Raw genomic sequence first — 22389 nt, forward strand, 5'->3', positions numbered from 1 at the left:
ACCGTCATTGGATGTGAATTAATGTTGCTATGTCCATTACCTTACCTCCTTTTTGCAACTATACTTTCAGCTCTTAGGATAAAAGAGACTGCTAAGTGTCATATTTGAATAATATCTCTTCCTGGTAGTTGCCTCCAAGAAGAAACGAATCTGTGATAGGAAATCACGATGGAGTTAGTGGTTGGTTGGTTCAAATGGCTCTGAGCACTATGGGACTTAACAGCTATGGTCATCAGTCCCCTAGAACTTAGAACTACTTAAACCTAACTAACCCAAGGACATCACACAACACCCAGTCATCACGAGGCAGAGAAAATCCCTGGCCCCGCCGGGAATCGAACCCGGGAACCCGGGCGCGGGAAGCGAGAGTTACCGCACGACCACGAGTTGCGGACGAGTTAGTGGTTGAAAACGTGAAATGCTGACATGCAGAAAGGTAAAAATTGAGAATAATTTAATTACGAAGCACAGTCACACTTATTTCTAAGGAAATTGTCGGATTTGTCCTGCATAGTCCATTCTCAGTTCGACTCAACCACGGTCTACGTTTTATAATCAACGAAACCGGTAATTTCGTTAGCAATAAATATAGATGTGTCGCTTAATTAAATTATCTTCAAAACAATCAATCACTGAGGTCTCCAGTTCGACAGAAGTGTCTTTCCTTGCAAAAACTGAAATTTTTGTTGTTCACCATGACTCCACATTTACTAACAATTTGAGTATAAAAATATATGCTACAGGAAAAATTATGTCATATATTGCTCGTTTCTTTAGCTTTTCAAGTTCCTGAATTCAAATGTTAAGAACAGTGCTAAAGTAATTTTTTCGGGCATTTAAGGAGACGTCTAGGAAGTACATGAAAAACTTTACCTGAACATCAATAAAGAACTGGATGAACCGCATGGCATTAGACGTGATCATTACGTTGTAGATGGCAAAATGTATCAAAATTACAAAAAAATTTCACCAAGCCGAAGGATTTATTTCAGTTATGTTGTGTCGCGGTATCCACTAACAATTCTCCTTGTTGTTTTGCATCCGTATTTGTAGCTCGAATCTTGCTGTACAAATTCACCTAAACAAAAACTGGTACAACAAAAGTACTACCGAGTGAGACAGAGCAGCATTTGGGAGGATCAGAGTTCAGTAACCAGTCAGGCAGCCCATATTTTGCTTTTTAGTTGTTCCCCTAAATGTAATGAGGTGAATGCAGTGATGGGTTTCTTTGAGAAGGACACAGCTACAACCTTTCCTCATCATTGTCCATCTAGAGTTTGTGTTCTGTGTCCAGTAACCATGTGTTAACGAGTCTTTTAACAGTAATCATTATTCCCTAATTCCACAAGTGTCACACACAGACACCTACTTCCACAATGGAAGAGATTCAAGGAATATAATCGAACAATAATGGTCCCTATTTCCTGAAGCTTTATTTATTCATCAAAGGTTGTAAATTAATTTCACACATTAATGCTGAGAGACAGTTGGTAGTACGATACAAGCAAGGCTACACACTCCATAGAACTATTAATGCCAACAAAAGTGTTGTACTGAAGCATTGTGAAATACGAATGTAGAACTGAATCGGTGAAGTGGAGAAGGGGGTCATGCCCACCTTTTTTTCAAATTAAATCTAACTGATCTTTATATCTGTACGCATCGTTTGGTATAACAGGGGGTCATATTCCATCAACAGAAGTGTTCGTTAGTATGATATTGAATTAGAGAAGGGGTCATGTCCACTTAAACAAGCCTAAAATGGATCTGTTCCAGTAGGAAAGAAGACAACTAGGCAATGAAAAAAAAAAAACAAAAAAACATACCTGACGAGCGGACACGCTTTATAACAGCATCTGCTCGTGACGATCATTGTCTGCTTTGATGTATTGTGCTTGCCGTTATATACTGTACACGTGTGCCCTAACGTACTCTCTTGTAATTATAATGAATATAAATAACATAAACTTGCATATCACAATACTTTCGATCCAAACAGAACGCTAACTGCCTGCTTAACATCACCAGGTTCGAAAACAGGGCATCTCCAGTACACTGGAAATCGATTACTGATCACACTCGATGACTAAAGTGTGTTGTAATGGTGTATACAGTTTCACACTAGGGATATGGCACATGATAACTCCACGACACCAAGCTTAACCGTATTGCGCAGTAAAAAAGTTTTGTGTGTCTCCTGAGACATTTACTTTCAGGGACATGACCCCATTTTCCCACTTAACCATTCAATGGCATTCAGTTTTTTTTCCTATGCCCTATACTTATATAGCACTCTGTGTATCAGTGGCGGCTAAGCGGAGGTTACGCGTAGTTGTATTTCACATATTCACTATACAGCATAAAAGGTGAAAGCGAACAGGAAGGCAACTGGAATGAGAAAGGCACTAGGTCTTTCTTTGGTGCAGGTATTTCCTATTCGGGAACGTTTCAACCTGTTTCGAAAGCACACCGCAATTCTATTAGTAACCTTAGAAGTTTCGAAAAAATAATAACACGAAAAAATAACACCACTAATTTAAATACGCTGTTTTCAGTAACAGATAACGGCCTTGCCGCAATGGTAAGGCCGGTTCCCGTCAGATCGCCGAAGTTAATTCTGGCAGCACTGTTGGCAAGCGGAGCGCACTCAGTCCTTGTGAGGCCAATTCAGAAGCTACTTGACTCTGAAGTAGCGGCTCCGGTCACGAAAAGTGACAACGGCCATGAGAGCGGTGTGCTGACCGCATGCCCCTCCATATCCGGGTCCAGTGACGCCTGTCGACTGAGGATGATATGGCAATCGATCGGTAGCATTGGGCCTTGGAAATTTCTTCCGGAAATTTGTGGTAGGGTACTATGGGACCACACTGCTGAGGTCATCGGTCCCTAGGCCTACACACTACTTAACCTAACTGAAACTGACTTACGGTAATGACAACACACACACATCCACGCCCGAGGCAGGACTCGAACCTCCAAGGGGTTAGCTCAACCATGACAAGGCGCCTGTGACCGTGCGGCTACCCCGAGCGGCCATTGGGCTTTCCAAGACCTGTTCTGACGGAGTGTTTTTCAATAACTGGAAAAATTAACATGAATAATATTAATTCAATAAGTTACGTATAGAATGTAAAAAATTAATCACTATGAGAACGCAAATGAAGTAGTGGATTTCTGCCCTAGCAAACAACTGAAACTTCGATTTAGCAGAGAACAAGTAAAGTCAACAGGCAATTTATTGCTCCGAGTAAGACTACAGCAGAATTGCAAGATACTGTTTACGATTTTGTATTTTATATCTTTTATTCTCGTCCCGAGTGGGTAGACGGGCCGATACAGAACTGTCGAAACGTTCAGGCACATCCCAAGAAGCTCAGCTGTTCCTTATCTTTAATTTCCTCTTCATGTCAACAAAACTGGATGTTGCAAAAATTTCTTCTTTTCAGCTAAATGCCAACGAGCTGGCATAGGGGCAAAACTTCAATTGAGGACATTCGAGAGAGGATTTCCGATAACTGAGGGGGGTTTCTGGAAAACTCTGGACAGAACGGGGTGTTTAGAACTATTTTAAACTACGTTCTGGGACAACCTTATCCATTGTATAAAAAAAGATGAAAAATGTGCACGAGACTAACCAATAACAAGTACATCCCGCGATTTTGTAAATAGCGTTTGATGAGTGTGATGACTGTTCGCAGGAATACGTCTTCCATATGCATTCCACATACGCTCTTTGTGATTGAAGTCGAACTGCTTACTTAGCACCCTGAAATGTATGTTATCGAAGTTATTCGTCCGGGAACCGACATCTGTGTGACTGAACGCTGTTCTGTACGAGTAAATAGTCGTCCACTGGAGCGGCGTACGGAACTGAAAGTCTTCCCAAATGCCATTCCTGTAGACCTGCACCACCACGGCTTTACTTGGGGAGGGGTGGATGTCTGAGCAACCGCCCACCCACAAAAAGTGCCTCTTCATAAGGTATCCGTTTCAGAAATATTTACTAGATGATTACAGGTTACGGGCTCTCTGAAATATTTACAGTCACTTTTGGGGCATACTCACGAAAAAGATAAGATTGCGCTTCTACTGGTGACTACAGCAAAATGATATAATATTTGCGATGTGGTCGAAATCATATTCTTCTGCAGTGTGACAGAAACACCTCCCCCTTCCTTACCGGCCTACTGGATTGCGATGTAATTGGCCGTGATCATGTATGCCTAATGAAATTGTACAGTGAGTAAGTCTATCGTTTCCGAAGAAAAATAATACCAATTAGTAGGAGGAAAGGGTACAACAGACCCTTGTGAAGGAAGAATCTATTTTAAACCTAATCTAAATACTGATATCAATTTTGAAATGAGTGGAATTTAATGAAATCTTCGCGAACCACAGAGGGAGGAAAAGGGTACCAAGTACCATTTAATAACAAAAATACTGATTAGAAGAAAAGGATAATCAAACGGTCGCCAGCCCACTAGGGCAATGAATATCCAGATTCCTAAGAAAGGTAATCGCAAAGAAAATTAACAAAATGATCACTAGCGTCGCAACTGAAGGTTCTCACGCTTTTACATGACACAGCAGTTCACGAGAAAATAAATGGATTGGAAAGCACGGAGTTTGCAATTACTTAATCTGAAATACTAAATTTTGAAAGCAAAGTTAAATGAAATTGCTGTTTAAATAAATGAGCGATTGTAACTGAAACTTTGTTACATAAGAAAATGATTTTTAGTAACTTCAGCATAACATATTGCAAAATTTGGAAAACGGCAAGCAATTTACTTTTAATTATTGAAAGATTGGATTTAAATTACCTTAAACATATGAGAAAGTGATTTTACTTTTAAGATAAGGACAATAAAGTACGTACTAAGCCAGCCGAAGTCACTCGCTAAGCTAAATACAGAATAAATGAAATTGCGCACTCTTAATTTGCGCTGTATCTTTAGTAATTAGTTTTGCCAGTGAAATTTTACGTTACTTTAAGTGAGCGAAGTTAATACCAAAAATTGCAAATCAGTTAAGCCTTTGTTGTGCAAGACAAGAATAACAGTTACTGAGGCGGCAAAATTTAGATTGAAACTGCTCATTAGCAAACAAACAAAACTGGCAGTAAATAGTTAATCACTTTTCATATTTTTGCGACACTCGGTGACTGCATGAAAGGAAAGGGACGCTACTTGGTAATCCGTGTGAGGACAATGACAACACAGGTGCCCTACAAGTTTTAACTATTGCAGGTTATTATTCAAGAAACTCAGTCATAAAAATTTGTGAAAGAAATGCCACTTAGTGATGCCTGTATACTGTTAGTTATAATTTGTCACTTAGCGGCCTTACGATGTTGTAGCTGTGCGGACGATGAAGAATGTAACCGATGACAATAGTGAGCTGCTGCTGTTGCTGCTGGTGAAGCACCACGAGTTTGTGTAACAGAGCTTAAGGATTCAGAATTAGAAGTACAGTACAAGCTATCAACGGATATGGCAGACGGCCTTCCCTGTGTCAGTGAGAGCAGGAATAAGTACAGTATCTGATCAAGAGTATGAACATTAATATGGGCTGCGTCCACCCCTCGCCTTATGGCCACTAGAACTGAGCTGGGTACACTTTCAGTGAGGTGTCTGAATGACTGCGGAGGAATGGCTGCCAATTCTTCCTCAAAATCTGAAACTAGAGATGCTAGTAATGTTGGGCGATGGGGCTGGAGCGAAGTCGACATTCTGGCGCATCCCAAAATGTGTTCCATTGGGTTCAGATCGGGACTCTGGGCAGGTCAGTCCATTGTACACGCATCATTGCCTCACACGCTGCTTTATGACAGGGCGCATCGTCATGCTGATGCAAAGAATCACGGTCACCAAACTGTTCCTCTACTGTACACAATGCTTAGAGCTGCAAAGGTGTTCATATCCTTCCACATTCAACGTTTTCTTAAGCGCAATAAGAGGACCACATTCCATCCACGGAAGAGCCTACCATACTCAAACACCGCCTTCTCCGAATTTCACTGCTGGTGCTACACGTGATAGCAGATAACGCCCTCCAGGTATTCGATAAATCCAAACTGTTACACTGGACTGCCGCAGGGTTTAGCGTGATTCATCACTTCAAATCAGTGGTTCCCAGTGATGCACCGCTGCCCACCGGCGTCGCATTATACACCACCTCAAGCATCGCTTAGCACTGAGTACTGAAACGTGTGGCTTATGAGGAGATGTTCGATTATTGTACCACATTGTTTTTAACTCCCTATCACGTGATTTTCTTACAACCATCCTCCCTGATGCTCGAAGGCACCTTCGCCAGTACATGATGTCTGCCTGGTCTTGGTTTAACTCTGGTAGTTCCTACCGGTCAATTCCTCATCGCATAGCGCTGTCCGAGTGCTATTGATCAGATAGTGTCAATCTTACACAGGAAGTCTTAAAGTTTAATTACTATATTAGTGCCTTTTTGCAGAAGAGCCTTAAAAATGACGAACATATGTTACTGAAAGTCACTGTAGACATATATCATTCCCCTGAAGTGCTGGAATGTGTGACAGTCCATGGTCATTCGCAAAACAGCTAGTCGAGAAGACAACGGTTACTACTGATCATTTACTTTTTAATTAATAAATTTATACCATGTTTTTTAATTTGTCTTATTACAAAATTTAGTGCTCCGGCGCTCAGTGTCTTTGACCACAAATCTGCAAGACACCGTCTTTGATCCCATCCGCTGCTAAGATTCTGAATAAAACTAGCGGACTCTGACGACTGATGGCTTCCGGAAGAGAAAGCACCCTCAACAATCGTTTTCACAGGAAGAACAGTAAAGTGATCGAAATATGAATATATCAGTAGCGACTGAAAGTGAAACAGTTTTGTTCGGAGGCTACTCAGGAAAATGCGCTGCGTCTGTTAAAAGAAACCTACACAAAATTCTAGTCCGTACTTTTTTAAGTGACTGCTCCAAAATGTCGGGTCTTTAAAAAGTGTGCTTGACGGAAGGTACCATAAGATCTGGGTTACAAGGGCCTAAGATTGTAGTGTAGCACTCGTGATAGAATAGAAAACGTGTTCAGGGAACTTAAAAGGGAGTCATTGGAGGAAGGCGGAAGTTGCCCTATCAGAACTCTCCTAGGTAAATTTAAAAAAAAAGTTCTACTGTTTCCTTCGTATACGCTGAGTGGAGACTATGAGACCAATATAAGAGAGTGCGGGATACATGTGCATATAGACAGTTATTTTTTCTTCGTTCCCGACGCAAAAATGAATGAATGAGTGTATGGCATCGTTGGCCGGGAGGCCCCTATTCGGGGAAGTTCGGGCGCCAAGTGCAAGTCTTATCCCTTTCGACGCCACGTTGGGCGACTTGCGCACCGGTGATGAGAATGAAATGATGATGAGTCCCCTAGTGGAGAAAATCTCCAACCCGCCCGAGAATCGAACCCGGGCCCGCTTGCATGGGAAGCGGGCATGTTACCACCTAGCTAAGCAGGTGGACGTTCCTAACGCAAATTGTGTAAGACAGGAAGTGGTTCAAGTACACTCTCTACAAAGTCGGGCCATATGCCTAGAAGAATATCTACATGTCGAGAACAACCTCATGTCGTTGTACTGTGAATCTGTCCCTAAACACGGAAAAACCAACAGAAATCAAAAGTAAATGGGCCTATACAGCGTAAACCCGGAACTGCACCGACAAAATTTCACTTATTCTTTTAGGTATTTTCTAAGTATTTTAGTGTAAGTATCCTGTAGGCTAGGGGAACTCGTTACAAGTAATAATGTAACTAAGATTTATTCGATTTGTTGCTCCAGTTGCTTTTATGTGAAAACAGGTTCACAACAGAAAAAAGCCTTAATATGCTAGCACCAAAACACAAAACACAGAGCAAAGCAAAAACCCTCAGGTGCGTCAGTACCGTGATGCCGTTACCATGCATATCCTGAAACTCTTGACCAATAAAACTATTCATACCGTTAACGAAACAACTAACAATGTCAGAAAAACAAGTCTAAGTCAAAACCGAACAGTAATGAATGAAAATTTGAGGGCGAAGTCTCAAGTGGTCATTAGACTAGTCAACAGTAAGTTGTTGCAAACAAGACACGTAGTTTATACTGGACATATTGAAATGTAGCGCAGATTTACTAGATAATTATTTTCGATCTAAGACTGTTGCACAAAAAAAGAATAAACTGACCAACAACTTAAGGTGTTACAAGACGTCGTTTCTAGATGATATTTAATGTACAAAAAGTGTGTAAACAAGAAATGCAGTATACTTGATACGTTTTATATCGACCTCTTCCTCTGCACTAAATTCCAAGTGAAAACAATTTCCCGTTTGGACATTCGGATGAGGGTTTTCAGAATGGGTTTATCGTTATACGTATTGGGGTGATGTATATTAAAAGTGTGAATGTTTCGGAGAAACTATAAAATCTAAAGACAGAGAAGGACTGGCTAAAGTTTTGCCTAGTATGGGTTGGTAAGATACGGACAGAGACTTTTGCCAGACGTCTATAGCGTACCACAGCCTCTGAATCATATTTGGTTCATTATGAGAAGATTAATACGTAAGAGTTATGACGTGCACTGGAGTTACCAAATCATTCGTCTCAGAACTGAGACGAGGTCAACGCAAATGCTCACCCAAAAAACCGGTGATGATCAACTAGGAACAATACGTGTAAAAATTGATAAATTTAACGCATATGTGGAATGAGATAATAATCTTAACTTCTTGTGCGACTGGAATGCTATAGTATTGGCAAGGGAGAAGGCAGAGTTACTGGAGAATATGGGATGGAGAAAAGAACCAGTAGGGGAGACAGGCTTTTAGACTCTACTATGGGTTGCAACTGGTTGTAGCAAACACTATCTTTGTGGATACCAAGTGAAGAGGGTATATTGTAAATATGAGGATGTTCTGAAAAGTAATACCTCCAAATTCTTTAAGCCAAAACTCTTAAAGTTTTTGAAATAGAACAAACGTTATTAACTTTCTACATTTTTATTCTTCATGTGTACATCTTTATTTTTTTAATAATCATCCTGACGACGAACGCGTTTCTCCCAGTGAGACACTAGTTTGTTCATACCGTCACTTTAGAATGTTTAAATTCATTGACGGGGCCAAATCTCACCTCTGCTTGCACCGCTTCATCACTATCAAAATGAAGTCCTCGAAAGTGTTCTTTAGGTTTGGAAACGGATGAAAATCGGATGGAGCCAAGTCGGGACTGCATGGAGGTCGATCGATGACAGTGAGTCCAAGCGCTTGCACGGGCATAGCTACTTTATATACTGCTATGTTACACGTTACATTCGGAGCCTCCTAGCTGTAGAGGGCTGCAAATGCGTATATTTGTAGAATAAAGATTTAGAATGTTAATAATGTTTGTTTTATTTAAGCTTTACTTTTGAGCACGACCTCGCACTCAGGAAAGAAAATGTCAGTTGGACCATATCATCAATAGATAGAACCAAATATGGACTGGAAGTGATATTTAGGTATGAGTGTCATTTTAGAACATGAGTAATAATTTGTTGCATCAAAATGAGCAATAAAAATGGTGGAATTAATCAAAAGAGATATTGACATCTTAACAAGAAATACGAGTAAGAGGATGCTTTCCAAGTCATTTAAAACGATTGCTATTTAAGTAATTGGGTTCCAGCCAGATTACAGGCTGTTAATATCATAAATCCGTCGTAATATATGGGCCTAACGTGAACCTTCTTGCGTACACAAAGTGTTAAAAAATTTCGGTACAGAGAGACGTGCAAAACGTAATATCACCTTAGTAACTAGAATTCCACTTAAAGTTTCTATAATCTGTAACATAGTCGACATGAATAATCGTTACTGACTTCGTAATTATTTTTAAAGTTATCTCTTGCTGTTAGAAATTAAGCAGGAAAGGAAACACTGAACCGGAGCAAGTGAAGCCCATGATCTGCTATATTCTGCCATCAAAATTCGGACTCAGGCACTAGAGTTCTAGCTGGAGGTTAATGGTAGTACCGACTCTGCACGCTTCCCTCCAATACAAAATTGGTGATCCCTTGATGCTTCAGAACGTGTCTTAGCAACCGATCCCTTCTTTTAGTCAGGTTGCGCTACGAATTCCTCGTCTCCCCAATTCTATTCAGCACCTCCTTATTAGTTATGTGATCTACCCATCTAATCTTCAACATTCTTATGTAGCACCCATTTCGAAAGCTTGTATTCTCTTCTTGTCTACACTATTTATCGTCCATGTTTCACTTCCATACATGGCTACACTCCATACAAATACTTTCAGAAACGACTTCCTGGCACTTAAATCTATACTCGGTGTTAAGAAATTTATCTTCTTCAGAAATTCTTTCCTTGCCATTAACAGTCTAAATTTTATATTCTCTCTACTTCTACCATCATCAGTTATTTTGCTCCCCAAATAGCGAAACTCATCTGCTACTTTCAGTGTCTCATTTCCTAATCTAATTCCCTCAGCATCACCAAATTAATTCGACCATATTCCATTATCGTCAGTTTGGTTTTGTTGATGTTCATCTTATATCCTCCTTTCAAGACACAGTCCATTACGTTCAACTGCTCTTCCAGGTCCTTTGCTGGCTCTGCCAGAATTACAATGTCATTAGCAAACCTCAAAGTTTTTATTTCTTCTTCATGGATATTAATTCCTATTCCAAACTTCGCTTTTGTTTCTTTTACTGTTTGCTCAATTTATAGATTGAATAACATCGGGGATAGGCTACAACCCTGTCTCACTCCCTTTTCAATCACTGCTTTACTTTCGTACCCATCAACTCTTATAACTGCCATCTGGTTTCTGTACAAATTCTAAATAGCCTTCGTTGCCTGTATTTGACCTCTCCCACTTTCAGAAGTTGAAAGAGGGTATACCAGTCAACATTGTCAAAAGCTTTCTCTATGTCTACAAATACCAGAAACGTAGGTTTGTCTTTCCTTAATTTATCTTATAAGATAAGCCGTAGGGTGAGTATTGCTTCGCGTGTTCCAACATTTCTACGGGTCCAAACTGATCTTCACAGAGTTCGGCTTCTACCAGTTTGTCCATGCGTTTGTAAAGAATTTGTGGTAGTATTTTGCAGCCATGACTTATTAAACTGATAGTTAGGTAATTTTCATACCTGTTGACTCCTGCTTTCTTTGGGATAGGAATTATTATATTCTTCTTGAAGTCTGAGGGTATTTCACTTGTCTCATACATCTTGCTCACCAGATGGTAGAGTTTTGTCGTGGCTGCTCTCCCAAGGCTATCAGTAGTTCTGATGGAATGTTGTCTACTCCCGGGGCCTATTTCGACTTAGGTCTTTCAGTGCTCTGTCAAATTCTTCACGCAGTATGATATCTTCCGATTCATCTTCATCTACGTCATCTTCCATTTCCATAATATTATTCTGAAGTACATTGCCCTTATATAGACCCTCTATATACTCCATCCACCTTTCTGCTTCTCCTTCTTTGAGTGTTTTTCCATCTGCTCTCTTGATATTCATACAGGTGGTTCTCTTTTCTCCAAAGGTGTCTTTAATTTTCCAGTAGGCAGTATCTGTCTTACCCCTAATGATATATGCCTCTAAGTGTTTACATTTGTCCTCTAGACATCGTTGCTTAGCTATTTTACACTTCCTGTCGATCTCATTTTTGAGACGTTTGTACTCCTTTTTGCCTATTTCATTTACTGCGTTTTTATATTTTCTCCTTTCATCATTTAAATTCAGTATCTCTCCTGTTACCCAAGGATTTCTACTAGCCCTCGTCTTTTTATCTACTTGATCCTCTGCTGCTTTCACTATTTCATCTCTGAAAGCTATCTATTCTTCTTCTTATTTCTTTCCCCTGTGTTGGTCAATCGTTTCCTAATGCTCCCTCTCAAACTATCTACCACCTCTTGTTCTTTCAGTTTATCCAGGTCCCATCTCCTTAAATTCCTACCTTTTTGCAGTTTCTTCAGTTATAGTCTACAGTTCATAACCAATAAATTGTGGTGAGAGTACACATTTGCCCCTGGAAATGTCTTACGATTTAAAACATGGTTCCTAAATCCCTGTCTCACCATTATATAATCTACATGAAATCTTCCAGTGTCTCCAGGCCTCTTCCACGTATAGAACCTTCTTTCATGAATCAAACCAAGTGTTAGATATGAATAAGTAATGCTCTGCGTAAAATTCTACCAGGTCGATTTCTCTTTCATTCCTTACCCCCTGTCCATATTCACCTACCACTTCTACTTCTCTTCCTTTCCTACCATTGAATTGCAATCCCCCATTACTATTAAATTTTCGTCTCCCTTAACTATCTGAATACTTTCTTTTATCGCATCTTACATTTCTTCAGTCTCTTCATCATCTGTAGAGCTAGTTGGCATATCAACTTGTACTACTGTGGTAGCCATGGGCTTCGTGTCTATCTTGGCTACAATAATGCGTTCACTATGCTGTACGTATTAGCTTATCCGCACTCCTATTTTTTTATTAATTATTAAATCTAGTCCAGCATTAACCCTATTTGATTTTGTATTTACAATCCTGTATTCACCTGACCAGAACTCTTGTAACTCCTGCCATCGAACTTCACTAATTCCCACTATATATAACCTATCCATTTCCCTTTTTAAATTTTATAAACTACCTGCCCGATTAAGGGATCTGACATTCCACGCTCCGATATGTAGAACGCCAGTTTTCTTTCTCCTGATAACGACGTCCTCCTGAGTAGTCCCCACCCGGAGATCCGAATGGGGGACTATTTTACCTCTGGAATATTTTACCCAAGAGGAAGTCATCATTACTTAACCATACAGTAAAGCTGCATGCCCTTGGGAAAAATTACAACTTTAGTTTCCCCTTGCTTTCAGCCGTTCGAAGTACCAGCACAGCAAGGCCGTTTCATTTAATGTTACTGGGGCAGATGAGTCAATTATCAAGACTGTTGCCCCTGCAACTACGGAAAAGGCTGCTGCCCTCTTCAGGAACCACACGTTTGTCTGGCCACTCAACAGATACCCCTCCGTTGTGGTTGCACCTACGGTACGGCTATCTGTATCGCTGAAGCACTCATATGACCGGGCAACGGTTTTCCAGTCATGTAGGGTTCAACAGATGTGATCACTAGCCCAGGAGAGGCCCTGCAGACGATGTCGCTCGTTTGCTGCCGTAGCTCATTGACGCCAAATTTCTCCACGCTATCCAAACGGATACGCTATTCGTACGTCTCACATTGATTTCTGATAAGGCCGTCGGGCACAGCGTTGTCCTCGGTGAGAGGTAATGCATGAAAATAGGTGAAACATGGTAATCTCGGCGCATTCTTGTGGATCTCGGAATACTAACTTCCCTAACGATTTCGGAAATGGAATGTCGCAAGCGTCTAGCTCCAACTATCATTCCGCGTTTAAATTCCGGTAATCCCCATCGTGCGGCCACAGTCACGTCGAGACATTTTCACATGAATTACCTGCGGACAAATGGCAGATCCTTGCGTAAAAGGTGCGGGCGATCGTCTGGAAGAGGTGACGGAGCAGAGGGACTTCCGCGACGTCGTGAAGATGAGCGGTGGGTAAATCGTAAGGCAGGTGTAAGGCCAGGCGAAGGATGCGATTCTGCAGTGTCTCCAGCTTCTTCAGGTTCGTGTCGGCGGCGTTCCCCCAGACGACGGCGGCGTATTAGAGTACAGGGCGGAGCAGCGCCTTGTACAGAGTGATGCCCAGCCGTGGTGGTAGTTGGGAGCCGGGGTTCAGCACTGGGTAGAGTATGCGGAGCCTGTTCCGCACTTTCTTCTTCACTTCGCGGATGTGCGGAACCCACGTGAGTCGGCGGCCGATGGTGACGCCGAGGTAATGCGCCGTTGGACGCCACGGGACAGGGCTGCCACCGACGGTGAGCGGTTGCAGACCTGCAGGAACGAGTCGCCTGGTGACGATCAGTAACTGCGTCTCGGCCCCATTGAATTGTAGACGCCACTTGACTGCACAGGCTGCCAGGGTGTCAACGGCGAGCTGCAGACGGCGGCGCAAGATGACGGCATTGAGGCTCCTCATATAGAGAGCCGTGTCATCTGCGTTCAGGTCGAGCCGCACACGGCCGATCTTCGGCGCATCAGAAGTGTGCAGTGAGTACAGGAGTGGCCCCAAGACCGAGCCCTGCGGCACACCGGCGTTGATGCGGCGGACGGAGGACAAACCGTGCGCGGTCCGCACATGGAAGGTCCTATCGGCAAGATAGGAATGGATGAGACGGATGTGCGACGTCGGGACCCCAAGTTCAAAAAGCTTGAATAAGAGGCCGCCGTGCCACACACTGTCGAAAGCACGCGAACACGTCCAGGAACACCGCGCCGAAGAACTCGCGCTGCTCGAGGGCGACGAACGCATCTTCCACTAGCCAAAGGAGCTGTTGAACTGCCGAGTGGCCCCTGCGAAAGCCGAACTGCTCTTCGGGCAGGAGACCTTCCTCGTCAACGTGGCGCTGCAGCCGCCTGATGTACACCCTTTCAAAGACCTTGGAGACGGCCGGCAGTAAACTAATAGGTCTGTAGTTTGCGGGCTGGCGCAGATCCTTCCCCATCTTCGGAATCGCCACGATCTCTGCATGCTTCCAGGACTGAGGAAAACTGCAGGACCGGAGGATTACATTAAAGACGTCGGCGAGATGAGTGACAGCCACCGGCGGCAACTTCTGGAGAAGGGCGTTGGAGACTTCGTCTGGGCCCGCAGCTTTCCTGGGTTTCAGGGCACGCAGGATGGACGACACCTCTTCCGCCGTCGTCTCTTCAAAGACGTCATCGTCGTCGCGTGCCTCCATGTAGCGTGGGAGCCGGTCAGCAATCAGGTCGTCGTGGACAGCGTCGGTCGGGTCTTCTATCGGCGTAAACGCAGCCCCAAAGAGGTCTGCGAGGGCATCAGCCTTCGCAGCTGGTTCGCAGACAACCTGACCGTGGACCATCAGCGAAGGGATACGTTGTGTGCGGCGTAGGAAACGCTTTGTCGTCCGCCAGGCCGTGCCGTCGTCAAGGCAGAGGGTGGCGACCTTGTTATTCCAGTCGCGATGGCGATGGTTGTCAATGGCGGCCCGGATGTCCCGACGCATCCTGTTGAGGAGGCGCTTGGTGTCGGCATTTCTTGTCCTCTGCCACTCCTGGTAGACCCAGTTCTTCTCAGTGATGGCCGCAAGGATGTCCGGCGGCAGCTGGCGGGAGTAGTCAGGCGGAGTGCGTGGTCGGGGCGGCGTTGCTATGTTGGCGGTGTCGATCGTGGTTACCGCGAAGTGCAGAAGTGCTGCGTCCGCTCCAGCTTCCGCAGGGGGCAGCGCGGCGGCGAGTGAGTCTGTCACGGCTGCTTGAAACCTGTCCCAGTCGATGCCAGCAAGTGAGATGCCTCTCCTGGGCTGTTGTAGGGCGTCTAGGTCTATATCAAAAACCACTGGGACATGATCAGAAGACAGTGCCGTCCTCGTCGTGGCAGTTATCTGATGAGGGATGCCCTTGACGACCGCGATGTCTATTATATCCGGGAGGCCACGGGCAGGGAAGATAGTCGGGTCGTACAGCACCACCACAAGCGCATGGTGACGTTCCGCTACCCGGAGCAGGCAGCGTCCAGAGGCTTTGGTGATCCTGGAGTTCCAGGAGACATGTTTACTATTGAAGTCCCCGGCGACGAACACCTGCCCCCTCAAGGAGAGCAGAGCATCGATGTCAGCAGGGTCCAGTGGACGAGACGGCGGTCGATAGGCAGCGACGAACGTGATGGCGCCCGCCGAGGTATGAACGACGACACCAGTGGCCTCCAGCGTTGCCAGTGGTGGAAGTTGTATCACGTGATGACGAATGCTATTGCGGACATAAACGGCTGTCCCACCACCCGCCGTCAGTCGATCGGTGCGATAGCTGGAGTAGTTTGCCGCCCTGACGTCGACCCCAGGCTTCAGATGGGTTTCGTTGATGAGACAGACGTCGACGGCTTCGTCTCGAAGAAATTGGCGAAGTTCGCCGGCTTGAGTGCGGACGCCGTTGGCATTCCACGCGACGACCGTGAGCCCTCTAACGCTGCCCACGGTGCAGCTGGTGAGGGTTGACAGCAGTCGGGGCCGGAGCGGCCATCGGCACTGCAGCGGTGATTTGCTGCGACAGGACTTCGATCAATTTCGTGGCACTGGTCACCAGGGCAGTGAGCTGCGCGACGAGGTTGGCCAGGTCAGCGGTGGAGGCAGCCGGCGCGTCCCCGTCGCTGGAAGGGGGAGGCGTGGCTGCTTCGCTGTGAGAGTCCACTTGGGGCTGCTCGACTGACGGTGCCGAGCGCTGGGTACCCACGGGGCGTCGACCCCCGCGCCGGCGGTTGGCGGGGCGCGGTCCGGGAGAGGCAGCTCCCGGCTCCGTCACTAGCAGCTGGGGTGGAGGCGCAGGAGCCTCAGGTGTTAGCACGGCCTCGGATGCGGCGGAATCAGGAGCGGCAGACGCTGTCTGGACGGCGGAGGGCGCCCCTGACGCTGCCGCCGCGAAAGAGACGCCGGGCCGCCTCGTTGCTGGCATCTTCGGACGGGGCGCGAGTGTCTGGCCACGTTGGCGAGCGATGGCACGCTTCCACGCCTCACACCCACGATAACTGGCCACGTGTGCACCGCCACAGAGTGCACATGTCGGCTTCTCGGTAGGCGGACGGGGGCACGCATGTCCTGCGTGGGCGCCGGCGCATTTAACACATCTGTCCGGCATAGAGCAGTGGCGCGCGACGTGATTTATCCCCTGGCAGCGAAAGCACTGCACTGGGCCTCTCCGGGAGCGAAGATCTTCGGTCCGAACCGGAACGTCGGCGATCCGCGTCAATTGGTAGAGCTTGCGGTTCTCCACGGTGTCGGAGCAGACGACCAGGAAGAGCGGCATATCATCGCATGATTTAGGCGACTTCATCTTCACGACTGCCCGGATGTAGAAGCCCAGGTCAGCGATTTCACGATGCAGGTGATCGGCTTCCATGTTGAACGGGAGGTCGCGGATTACAATCTTCAAGACCTTGTCAGGTGCGGAAGCGTGGGTATAGAATTGGATACCACGCTCAGACGCCTCCTGAGTGACCCGGCGATAATCGTCAGCAGTGCGGAGTGTGACCCGGTACAGGTCACGCCCGGCAGGCTTCACGGTGTACACGGCCGTAGTCCAGCTGCGCAACAACTTTTGCAGTTCCCCATAGGGCGGCCGAAACTGGAGGACCACCGGCGGGAGATGGGAGTCTTTCTTCGGCGCAGGGTCGCGCGGCAGCTGTTCCGGCGCGTCAGCGAGCGCGTGGAATGAGTTGGCGACGGCAGTTGGAAGCGTCGTCGATGACTGCATGCGTCTTGCAGTTCACCGGGTCGGGACAAAACCGTCGGCGTCAGGGGCGAAATCTTGCTTGGCCCTCTTCTCGATCGGCGAGCTTCGAACAGCGGACGTCGCGGCTGTTGCCCTCCTCTTCTTTTTCCCGCTACCTCCGCGTGGCTGAGGCACGGTGGAGCTCTCACCTTCAGAATCGGGGAGCGGAGCAGACAGCGCTGTCTTCAAGGTTTCCGTAGCTGTGTCCATCAAATCCATAGCCATAGCACTGGTCGTCGTAAGTGGGGGGCCAGATGGGGCCGTCGACGGCGCAAGCGCGGCCGGACGGCGATCTGCCTCGCCCTTCGCGTCGCTAGCAAGCGCAGGTACGTCCTTCTCGCGGCTGCACATCTCAGCGACTCGTGCGTCTATGGCAGATCCGCTATTGCACTGCTCTTTTATACCTTGTGTACGCGATACTACCGCCCTCTGTATATGTGCATATCGCCATCCCATGACTTCTGTCACCTCCGTGTTATTTTCAGGGTATTTTTAAAATACATAATTCTATACAAAAGATGAGGAAAAGAATAATAACTGAAATGAAGATTATTTTTTGTTTTAACTGGGAAGATTTTTTTACATTAAACCCCAAGTTTATCATCTGCTTAAGCAGAATTTATGAAGTATCAAGAATCTGTGTACGAGTTGTGCAGTTGATACCGTGTGTAAAGAATGAGAAATACGAATTATTTGAGTCATTGTTTAATGGAGAATCTTGTTATAGTACGGTAGCTGTGAACGAGTACGTGGAAAACAACTTGGCTCCTCGGCAGGTCGTCTCATTATAATCTATAGAAAGTGGACGCACGACGGTGAAACCGCTTGAATCAGACAAGACGTTGGACGCCTGTACGTCATCAGGGTATTATGATACCCGAAATCTGTCTAGTTTGCACACTGAGTGACAAAAGTAGTAGGATAGCGATATGTTCATATACAGATGGTGATAGTATCTCGTACAAAAGGTATAAAAGGACCGTGTATTGGCGGAGCTGTCATTTGTACTCAGGTGATTCATGTAATAGTGTACGACGTGATTATGCGTGCTCGGCGGGAATTAACAGACTATGAACGCGGGTTGGTAGGTGGAGCTAGACGCATGGGACATTCCGTTTCGGAAATCGTTGGGGAATTCGGTATTCCGAGATACACAGTGTCAAGAGTGTGCCGAGTACACGAAATTTCAGGCATTACCTCTCACCAAGGACAGCGCAGTGTGCCTACGGTGTACACTTAACAACCGAGAGCATCGGCCATTGGGTAGAGTTGTCAGTGCTAATAGAAAAGCACGACTGCGTGCAATAACGGCAGAAATCAATTTGGGTCTGATGACGAATGTATTCGTTTGGACATTGCGGAAAAATCTGGGAGCAGCCGACCAACGTGAGTGTATTTGCTAACAGCCTGACATCGCCTGCAGCGCCGCTCCTTGAATTGCGGCCGTATCAGTTGGGCCGAAGACAATTAGAAAACCGTATCCTAGTCAGATGAGTCCCGATTTCACTTGGTAAGAGCTGATGGCAGTGTTCTAGTGTGGCAGAAACCCCACGTAGCTATGGACCGAAGTTGTCAACTAGGCCCTGTGAAAGCTGGTGGTGGTTCCATAGTGATATGGGCTGTATTTACGTGGAATAGGCTGGAACCTCTGATCCAATTGAACTGATCATTAACTGGAAATGGTTATGTTCGGCTACATGGAGACCATTTGCAATCATTTATAGACTTCCATACAACGATGGAATTTTTATTGATGACAGTGCGCCATGTCACCGAGTCACAGTTTTTCACGATTCGTCAGAAGAACATTCTGGACAATTTGTGCGAATGATTTGGCCACCCAGATCGCCGGACAGTAGTCTCATTGAACATTTATGGGGCGTAATCGAGAGTCCTACACCGGTAACACTTCCGCAATTATAGATGGCTGTAGAGGCAGTATGGCTCAATATTTCTGCAGGGGCGTCAAACGACTAACTGAGTCCATGCCTCGTCGCGGTGCTGCTTTGCGACGGGCAAAAGGACATCCGATATGATATTATGGGGTATCTTATGACTTTTCTCACCTCAGTTTGTTGCCTGCTGTGGCACTACGTTGAAAAAAGTTCAGTATGAGGAGTGGAAGAGGTAGTGCTGAAATAAAAAGAACTGACTTCAGAGACTGTAACAGACGAGTATACTGTTGTTATTCACCACTTAAATGACGTGATACCTTACGTTGTGGCCAATAAGGCCAATCTATTGACTTTTATCCTGACACATCACAAGCGTACACTAGAGCTAAAACTCAAACCTGTGGCAATCTTTTGCTAAATCCTACAAACCCTCACAGTTCTTTAACATTTGAGATACTATTGATCTTTTGTGTAAATACTCTCGAAAATAATTGAAACAATAATAAAAATCAGCTGTAAAGCTGCATCGGTGGAAATTTAACAATGCCTGAAACCGTGGACTTAATGAAAACGAAATGTCGTGATAAGTTACAGCCTATATGTTTTTCGATTCGAGCAGTGAACGAAACTGAATGCTCTGATATTGACAGGCGAAATTAATTCACAAATACGCTCGGCGATTCCATAGAAAATTATTACCGGCAAACATCCCGAGCTCCACATGTTTATTAATTTTGGAACAGACCAGTCGTTCGTTTGTTAGTATAATGTAGAAATGATTTTTCTTGTCGTCTTGTGTGATCTGTGCTGTTAACAGTATCTTTAATCTCTGCATTATATTGTGTGTATTTTATATGAGGCGGGAAACAATTTGTTGTAAATAATACCACAAATGATAGTGCAATTCCGGCAAATCAAAACTCCATGCCGAACTTTGACTTGAATCCAGACGTATGGTTTTGTTGTTACTGACTGAGCTATCCAGTCAACTATTCTGGGTTCATGTCACGATGAGGCACAGAACTATTTATATGCTGGAAAGTTGCAGAACAGCGCACACTTCGCTTCAGAGTGGAAGATTCATTATGATTAGAAGTTTCGCTTTTGGCTGACAAGAATTAGCCGGGCCATTCGAGCAACCTATTTCGACTGGCTTCAACACATTGTGATGATGGAGTGAGGGGGGCTGAGGGGGTGGCGGAAAAGGGGCGGCGCATCAAAAATAATTCCTGTGGAAATGTTTACGCCCCTATATTTTCGTTTTCAGAAGGTTTGGTATGTAGGACATCCGACACTGAGAGGCATGATAATTTAGAGAGATCCGCTTCAGTTCTGCTAATTATTTATTCAGACCCAAAACCAGTTGTGGTATGAATAAATAATTAGTACAACTGAAGCGGATCTCCCTAAATTAATGAATATTTTCGTTTTCTTAAAGATGTAGACGAAGATCATGTTGTACGTGGAATTAAGAATTATATCCTGAATACTATCGCCATATTAAGCAAATAAAATGAGTAATGTTTTTCGAAATTTGAAAGGACAGAAAATTAAATGTCACGTGTCTCATTGTAAAGGAATTTTCGTGATGGTTCCAAAACTGCTCTTAGGTTTTGCGAATCTATAGTTAGTTATCGAGGATTTAACATTCCCATTTACATTTTAATGATATCAATTCGGCTGATGCATTTTGGAGTACTGTTTTATTTGTAAATCATGACCTTTGTTCTGTCCTATCTGCTGAATAAATGTTACCTTACAAAACAGACATTTAATTGAAAGTGAACATTACGCAACAGCTTCCTTTGTTCATATGTGACACGATTGTGGAATCAGCCAAATGACTTGGTCCCTCATCAGACCTATTAACCTATTATAGTCTTTAGTTGCTATGAATCCTCAGATTACAGTACCAAAATATAGGGTGAAGAATTAAACTGGTTTCTTACAGAAATTTTAAGACACGATTTTGGACGAATCGTATTGCATCAACAGACTTATCAAGAAATTTAGCAATATTATTCTCTTACCATTAATATATCTCATGTATAAAAAAATGAAATTTACGTGACATAAAATTTTTCATTAGGTTGAAAGACTTTATTATTGCGTATCGCGACTGACTTTGCTTTGGTAATCTATTATGAAATTATAACACAACCTGGTCTGAAGTAGGTCCTGCATCATGACATGTGATCTAAATTTTTTGAAAATTGAAAAGTAGTGACCTAAATCTTTCCAGAGAAGTTATCTGCGAGTTGTGAACAACTGGTATTCGGAAGCTCGTAATTGGTGGGCTGCAGAGTGCCGCCTCTCCTTGTAAGCCATTTTCCGCACCACCATTTCTCCCAGAAGTGCTACTCCAACTAGGTATGCAGAAGAGTTTCTGTGGAATTTGTAATGTGGTTGGGCGGCACTGGAGAAGTAGAGGTAGGTCGTGAGTCGTGCCTGGATATGTCCGTCACTAAGAGCACTGCCTTGGGAGCGCAAGGATCCGTGTCTCAGTCCTTGAGAAGCACACAATTTTAAACAGACACCGAGATCAGAGATGGAACCACTACAGTATGACACAGGAAATTATTTCGCAGATAATAATTCATCTGAATTTACGTTTCAATAAAATAAAATGCACCAACCGAATTGTAACTCAGGAAATGTCTAGCCACAGCCTTTGCCGATGTCATGAATATACTGCACTTCATGCGGCCAGCGACTGTACAAACAAAGCTCTCAATGTGATTTATTTCACCTGTAAAAACAGATCACATACCGGCTTTGTCAAACAGCAGGAGGACAAGGAAAACACAACACGATGTCACCAATTTGCGTGTAAGCGGAGGAACACATGAGTGGTGTGGATCTGACTGTTCGCTTAGTTTCGCATTGTTGTTGTCGACAGAAGTAAACATTTGAGCAGGGCTCAGTATCCGGCCGTCCGGCGCGGGGACAAACACATAGTGAAATGCGCCCATAAACGGAGTTATCTATTGCGGACGTTATGCGGACGTGGACAGGGACAACTATGGCTGCAGCTTTCAACCATGGCTTTTCCGAAAAAGATAATGTGAAGACGGACTGTTAGGAAGGAAGGTTAGGGACTGTGACGAGGTA

The sequence above is a fragment of the Schistocerca serialis genome, chromosome 2, assembly GCF_023864345.2.
Source record: "Schistocerca serialis cubense isolate TAMUIC-IGC-003099 chromosome 2, iqSchSeri2.2, whole genome shotgun sequence".
In the NCBI taxonomy this organism is placed as follows: Eukaryota; Metazoa; Arthropoda; class Insecta; order Orthoptera; family Acrididae; genus Schistocerca; species Schistocerca serialis.